The sequence below is a fragment of the Dermacentor variabilis genome, chromosome 5 (assembly GCF_050947875.1).
Source record: "Dermacentor variabilis isolate Ectoservices chromosome 5, ASM5094787v1, whole genome shotgun sequence".
Classification (NCBI taxonomy): Eukaryota; Metazoa; Arthropoda; class Arachnida; order Ixodida; family Ixodidae; genus Dermacentor; species Dermacentor variabilis.
In genome coordinates, this window is record NC_134572.1 from 141,600,744 (window position 1) to 141,609,056 (window position 8,313).

General features: G+C 53.4%; 1 pseudogene; it reads right to left on the bottom strand.

Annotated features, from left to right (window-relative positions):
- Positions 1-617: 617 nt before the first annotated feature.
- On the bottom strand, positions 618-2,759 carry LOC142581987 (uncharacterized; annotated as a pseudogene).
- Between the last annotated feature and the right edge of the window lie 5,554 nt (positions 2,760-8,313).

Consider the following 8,313-nt stretch of genomic DNA (forward strand, 5'->3'; position numbering starts at 1 on the left):
GTACGTTTGTGTGTCTATGTCTATGTGTGTTCGCATAATCTACACTTGGCGACTTCTGATAGGGGATATTTTAGGGGGCCTTCGCTCATTCATCTATATACAGGTCACAAAAACATTTCGAATCTGTGTGGCGGGAAATTCATTGCATGAAGTACCCGGCTGCATTGAGCAGATAGAAGACATAATGTCTGCCGCTGCTTGGGGGATCACTTAATTAATAATTTATTCATAAAATCATTTGTGAAGAACCAAACGCGGCTGCTGCCAACATATGCGTTTAACATGCTTTTGTAGGTGTTCATTTGTGGCTTTGTGTTGCGCCATGTGCTTTGAGCGGCGCCTTCCTTACCACAGACCCAGTGACCAGACTTGCATGGGGCGGTGGGACCGATGGTACCGGCGGTGCCAGTACCAGTGTTCTGTTTTCACTTTTGTGTTAGCCTGCACTACTTTCGGGAACGGCGGCCTACGAAAATAGAGAGAGAGAGAGAACAACTTTATTGAAAATGCCTGCAGAATTGGTTAGGCTCCCTCCACGCAGGGAGGACAAGCTTTTACCCCGACGCGGCCTCTACGTCAGTCTCGTGCGTTGTGCTCCTCGAGACCTTGGCTCCTCGCTACTTCCGCGGGTCCGAGAGGGCCGCCGCCCCCTTCCTGGGGGTGCGGCCCCCCTTCTCCTCGGTTTCGCGCGGTCGCTGCCTCCCTAGAGCTGTCGAGACCTGCTGGATGGCCTTGAGTTGTGTCTCTTGGTCATAGCTCCTCGTTGCAGCCTCTAGCTGCGGCGGGATCGTCGTCTTTTCGCTGGCTTCTCGCGGATTTGCGCCACAATCCCAAAGGATGTGAGCCGCGGTGGCTCTCTGCTTCGCGCGCAGTCTACACATGTCACTCGCGTACACGCTCGGATACACGTGCTTAGCTAGCACCGGGGTGAGCAAGGACCGTCTGTATAACACTGCCTCCTTCCGGGTAAGCCCCAGGTGAGGTGGCGGCATAGTCTGTCTGTTCAGTCTGTACCACTTCACTATATCGTTGAAGGTGGTCATGTCCTTGGCACTTCACCGCGACCAACACTTCGAGTCGGCCGTGCTTGCAGTTGCGCGGTTGGTTAGTCCTCGCGCGGCCGAGTTGGCCGCCTCGTTGTGGTTCACGTTCCCGCGTTCCGACACATCACTGCCCATGTGGGCCGGAAACCACTTGATCACCACAGCACTTTTGCGTCCGTTGACTTCGGCCTTGTGGAGTATGCGCGCGGCCTCACTACATACCCTACCCTTGGCGTAGTTCTTCACTGCCGTTCTAGAGTCACACAACACTGTAGTGCATCCGGGGTCGGAGACGGCCAAGGCGATGGCCACCTCCTCTGTCCGGTGCGCCTCTTTAGTCCGGGCACTCGCCGCGGTCTTCGTGCACCCGTCGATGCCCCGACAGCCACCGCCGCGTATGCGTCGCTGTTCCCTCGATACTCCGCCTCGTCCACGTAGATGGCGCCTTCTTCTCTGGCGTGGAGGTCCACGAGAGCCCTGGCCCTCGCCTACCTCCGATCCTTGTTGTGCTCGGGGTTCACGTTGCTCGGGATCGGGCAGACCCTGAGCTTTCTGTTGATGCTATCCGGTATAGGTACGTCTTTCTGCTGCTTGCCTTCCCTCGGCTCGAGGCCATGGTCCCGCAGGCAGTATCTGTCTTCTGGTTCTCGTTTCAGAGAGACGCTCGAGTTGCGCCGTTCTCTGCGCTTCGGCTATTTCGTCCAGCGTGTTGTGGAGTCCTAGCGCCATGAATATTTCGGTGCTCGTGCTTCCGAGGAGACCGAGTGCCGCCTTATACGCCTTGCATATGGTGGCGTCTATCTTGTTACGTTCGTTCGGCGTCCAGTTGTGGAAGGCGGCCACGTACGTTATGTGGCTAACTACTAAGGATTGAATGAGCCCAGTCAGGCTCTCCTCTCTCATCCCCGTTCTTCTGTTGGACACCCTCTTAATGAGTCTCATTGCCGCGGCCGCTTTGCCCGCGAGCTTGTTAACCGCTTCACCGTTGACTCGGCTTCGCTGGATGAGCAGCCCGAGCCCTCGAATCTTTTCGACCTCCGGTATTACTTGTCCTCCTGCAGTCTTGACCGTGATCTTGGGACGCTCGTACTTGACTTCCATATTCTTTGTTTTCCTGCCTGCTCCTGTCGGTGGAATCATCAGCAGTTCTGACTTGGCCGGAGAGCAAACGAGTCCAGACCCGCCCAGCTGCTCCTCGGTGGCGTTGACCGCTTCTTGCAGCGTTGTCTCGATGTGTCCGTCGCTTCCTCCCGGTACCCATAGCGTAACGTCGTCCGCGTAAATGGTGTGCTGGACTCCCGCTACTCTTTCTAGGAGGTTGGCCACCACGATCATCACGAGGTTGAAGAGTAGCGGAGAGATCACCGAGCCCTGTGGATTTGCGACGCTGCCCAGCTTCTTCTGTTCGAGCTGGAGGTCTCCAGCGCAGATTGCGGTGGTCTGTTCCGTCTGGAAGTATTTTATGTACTGGTATGTCCTCCTGCCCATGTTTAGCCTGGATACTTGGGCCAGGATAGCCGAGTGCCTCACTTTATTGAAGGCACTCTGCAAGTCAAGCCCGAGTATGGCTCTGTTGTCCTTGGTGCCCATCGTATCGTCGATAATCTCGTTCTTCAGTAAGATCATCGCGTCTTGCGTCCCGAGCTTCTTCCGAAACCCGATGATGGAATTTCGGTAGAGCTCCGATTCTTCCAGGTAACGCTGCCACCTGTTCATGAGAACGTGCTCGAGGCCCTTTCCCACGCACGAAGTGAGCGAGATCGGCCTAAGGATCTCTATGTTGAGCGGCTTGCCAGGCATGGGGATTAGGATCGTCTTGGCTGCTTTCCATTGCTTGGGCAGCCTTCCTTCTTGCCAGCACTTGTTGTAGAAGTTTGTGAGCATTTCCATGCCCGCTTCGTTGACTTTTTTGAGCACTCTGTTGGTCACTCGATCGGGAATCGCGGCGGACCTGCCATTGAGATCCTGCAGGGCAACTCTGACTTCCCACGTCTGGATGTCTCGATCTAGCGTCTCATTTTCGTTGCCTTGGTAATCCGGGCGTCTTTTCGTGGGGGTGGTCGGCAGGTACTTGGCGTCCAAGCGCCGCTTGACCTCGTCCTCCCCGTGTGCCTCGAACGTCCGTATACTATCGCAATCACAATAAAACTATTTCATATCACTGGTCATCAGGTCACGTGTTGTCGAAGGCGCTGAAAAAAAGTGGCTTGACGGATATATGTGAGATGAGATTTCCATTCTTATTCACAGGAGAAAAATGGCAAGTATTGTTGTGTGTGGTCGAAAATGTAGGCCATCAACAGATAAAAGAATGTCAACATATGATCTAAAAATTAGGCGTGCACGCGTGCCGCCTTCCCTTGTGGGAACAGTTGGATCAACTGTCGCCCTCAGGACAGAGTCCTGTATCGACTCTCTTCGTAATTACTCTCATTTCCTTGATAAGAAGCACTTGTGATATCCCAGAAGACTCGGCGAGCACATTCTTGGGCATATCTTGTCCCTGTACTTTCGATTTAATGTTGAGTACAAGAAATTATATATGTTTTCTCATGCTTGCTGCTTAATACATGTGCATTATTATTATTATTATTATTATTATTATTATTATTATTATTATTATTATTATTATTATTGTTATTATTATTATTATTATCGTTGTTGTTGTCGCTACACGCGCGTGGTATTTGAGTGTTCGAACGAGGCGCCTAGGCGCCATCACTCGAGAAAAGAGGAGGAAGAACGAACTGGGCTCGCTCTGTGAATCTAACCCGTGAGTGCTACAACAACTGTTGTAAATATAACCTGTAAATAGTTGCTCGTCTTAATGCCTCGTGCTTCGCGTAACATTGTAGTGGAGGTGGAACATTCCCCGTCCTCGTAACGGAGCTCCGAAGCGGCCGCACCGTCGTCTTCTCAGGCGTGGCTTCCAATGGAACCACTTCGTCCCCACCTTCATCTGCGGCGCCAACCACAACGTACGTTACGGTTTTAGTCTCCGCGATCCTGGTACATTCTCTGCCCAAAATAAAGTTGACGTCGACGACTGGCTCAGCATGTATGAGCGTGTTAGCCATAACCACCACTGGGGCCCTACAATCATGCATGCCAATCTGATCTTTTATCTGGACGGGACGCCGCGTGTCTGGTTTCGCACCCATGAGATCAAGCTCTCAACCTGGGACATTTTCCAAGAGAGGCTCCGCGACCTATTTGGCAACCCGTCAGATCGCCAATAGGCTGTGCGAAAAGAAGCTTGCCACCCGTGTCCAGTCGTCGACCGAATAGTATGTCTCCTACATAGAGGAAGTGCTCACGCTTTGCGAGAAAGCCGACGAGCACATGACCGAGGTTGACAAGGTGGGCCATATCCTAAAAGGCATCACGGACGACGCGTTCAATTTGCTCGTCTATAACGACGTTTCTACCGTCGACGCCATCTTCAAAGAATGCCGCCACGTCGTCCAACAGCTTTCCCGGCTCCCAAACACTACTGCCACGTCCTCTTTCTCCACTCTTACTGCCACACGACAATTTCAAGAGAACGTCACACGTTTCGTTCGCCGTGAGATTGAAGCGGCAAGTCTCGCCCCCCTTCATCCAGGACCTCCTGACGCTACCTTTGACCAAGCGACCCCACTATTTCCGTTATTCAAGCAGTTGTGCGGCAAAAAATTGCAAAACTTGGCATCCCTACCGCCTGCTCTGTCTCCCGACCTGATTCGGCACCGATTCCCATGTCTACAACCTGTAATGATTAGTATTTCGCTCCCAGACGACGCAATCCTGCTGAATGCCGAACCCCAGACGACAGACCGATGTGCTTCCGCTGCCACCGCGTTGGTCATGTATCCCGCCACTGCCGCACCACCTGGATGCCGCCGAACTGGAGCTCATTCCCTGCTCCTCGTCCATACGCCGACGCTCGCCGTTATTCACCTCGCCATCTCTACCCTACTTCTGATGCACCTCACAGCCGCTGCTCCGTGCGATCGCCGTCGCTTCAACGCCGTCGCTCCCCGTCACCCCTCCCCCCCCCCCAGCCTCGCCGCTTTTCCTCGCCAAACCAACGGACGGAAAAACTAGGCCATGCAGCTCTTGGAGGTAGTGCTGCATGACGTTCGTCCTGTCCAAATTCTTTGTTTACGCTCCTCACCAGCACGAACCTAATTGAAGTAGACGTAGATGGTGTTTCGTTGACGGCATTAATTGCTACGGGAGCCCAAGTTTCCATAATGAGCGCTAACCTATGTCGTGGCCACTACTAAGTTCTTAGCCTGCCATCACTCGAGCCGTACGCGTCGCCAACGGAGCCACTGTGGCCGTCAGGGGTATGTGCACTGCTCGCGTAGGAATTTCTCGCCGCCAAGTTCCGGTCGTGTTCCCCGCGGTGACCCGTTGCTCTCGCGACCTAGTCTTCGGGCTCGACTTTCTGACGACACATTCTGCCCTCATCGACTGTGCCACCGGTACGATGTGCCTCGAGCTTCCTCTTCTTTCAGACGTTCGCCCCGAACAACCGAACACCCTCTGCACTACAGCGTTTGTTCATTTACCTCCAGAAGCACTAACCTTCATCGAATTGGCCTCAACGGCAACCGTGCCTGATGGCGACTATGTCGTCGCAACTATTCGTGATATCGTCCTGGCGCGCGACATCTCTGCGCCACACTACGTCGTAGCCCTTGCTGCTAATCGGATGTGTTTCCCCGTTATCAATTTTGGCTTGACGAAGCAAATGTCACCTGAAGCCACAGCCAAGCCACGCTCCGGTCAGTGACAGACGACCACGTCAATGCTTTTGCAGCCTACGTGTCCCCACATCCTCCTGATTACCCGCAGGTTGCCTTGAACCTCGACAGCCCATTACGGCCCATGGTCACTCCGGACCACGCACCTGACCAAGCTGCCGTCCTATATGAAATTTTGCTTTCCTACCGCGAAATCTTTGACACTGACAATGGACCACTTGGTTAGACGTCCCTTGTTAAGCATCAGATAAACACTGGTGATGCTGTTCCCATTTACCGCCGACCGTATCGCGTGTCCACGGCAGAGCGACAAGTTATTCGGCAGAAAGTAAACAAGGCATTGCTGAGCCCTCGTGGAGTCATTGGGCATCGCCGGCCATGCTTGTGAAAAAGAAAGATGACACGTGGCGCTTCTGCGTTGATTACCGCCACCTGAACCGAATTACTAAAAAGGACGTTTCCGCTTTCCCACGAATAGACGACGCTCTTGATTGCCTTCACGGTGCCAAACACTTTTCGTCGATCGACCTTCGATTTGGTTATTGGCAGATTTCCGTCGATGAGAAAGACCAAGAAAAACTGCTTTCGTCACTAGAGATGGCATCTACCAATTCGAGGTTATGCCGTTCGGTTCATGCAATGCACCTAACACGTTCCAAACGATGATCGAGCCTCTGCTTCAAGGTTCCAAGTGGTCAACTTAACTTTGTTAGCTCGACTACGTCCTTGTGTTTTCTCATGCATTTGAGACGCACCTTGAGCGCGTCGCGGCTATCCTTGACGTCTTCCGCAAGGCTGGGCTATAATTAAACACGTCGAAGCGCCACATTGGGCGCCGACAGGTCACAGTGCTAGGCCATCTCGTCGATGCTTCCGGAGTACAACCCGACCCAGAGAACGTTCGAGTAGTGACGGCTATTCCTGTACCTCAGTCTGCCAAATACATCCGGAGTTTTGTGGGCTCTGTTCTTATTTCCGACGAATCGTGCAATATTTCGCAGCAGTCACTGGACCACTCACTGAACTTCTGAAGAAAGACGTGCCTTTTACCTGGGGTTCCCCTCAGGCTGCCGCATTTTCGCGCCTTATCACGATTCTCACCAATCCACCAGTCTTGGCCCCCTTTGACCCGTCCGCACCTACAGAGGTCCCTACCGATGTCAGTAATTATGGGATCGGCACCGTCTTATAGCAACGCCAACACGGACAGGACCTCGTTATAGCCTACGCTAGCCGGCTCCTGAAAATTGCAGAGCGCAACTATTCGATTACCGTGCGCGAATGTCTTGCTCTCGTCTGGGCTGTTTCTAAGTTCCGCACAAATTTTTATGGCAAGCCCTTCTCAGCAATCACAGGCCATCATGCGCTCTGTTGGCTTTCCTCGCTCAAGGATCCTACTGGACGGCCCAGTCGTTGGGCACTCCGACTACGAGAAAATCTCTACGCAGTCGCTTACATGTTGGGACGCCAACACCAGGACGCAGATTGCTTATCTCGCTACCCAGTCGAAGACGCCACTTCTACGTCTGATACTGACACCGACGCCTGTGTTCTCTCTGTTTCTCCACTGCTCCATGTCGCCGACGAACAGCGCCGTACGTCGTGATACGCAAGGCGCCGGCCTTACGTATAATCATAGATCACCTGGTATCGTCACTTGCCGTCAGTACCCTTCGCTTATTCACACTTGAAGATAGCGTACTCTACCGCCACAGCGTTCACCCCGACGTCCCTGCATTACTGCTTGTGGTCTCTAAATACCTTCCTTCGGCTGTTCTCCACGAACTTCACGGCCTCCCCACAGCCGGTCACCTGGGTGTGTCACGTACCTACGACCGGATCTGCCGACGCTTCTTTTGGCCAGGCCTTGCTCGCTTCGTTCGAAGATACGAAGCTGTGTGTGAGCAATGCCAGCGACGCAAGACACCATCGACGCTCCCTGCTGGGCACCTTCAACCACTCGACATTGCCGCGGAACCATTCTTTCGGGTTGGCTTGGACTTACTTGGCCCTTTTCCTCTTTCTACCTCTTGGAACAGGTGGATCGCTGTGGCCACGGATTACGCCACGCGCTACGCCATTACACGAGCGCTTCCTACAAGCTGCGCCACAGATGTCGCCGATTTTCTTCTACGCGACGTGATTTTATGACATGGAGCTCCGCGACAACTTCTCACAGATGTGGTCGGGCATTCCTACCAAAAGTTATCGTGGACATCCCGCAGTCCTGTGCCACAAGCTATCCGCATTATACCATCCGCAAACAAATGGCCTCACGGACTGTCTCAATCGCACTCTCACAGACATGCTCGCGAAATATGTCTCTTCCGACCACACAGACTTAGACGTCGCTCTACCGTGTGTCGCATTTGTTTATAATTCCTCGCGCCACGACACAGCCGGCTATTCCCCATTTTTCCTTCTGTTCGGCGGAGAACTAGCACTGCCCCTCGACACTACCCTCCCTGCTCACGTGGCACCGACCAGTGAATATGCACGTGACGCCATCACCCGCTGTG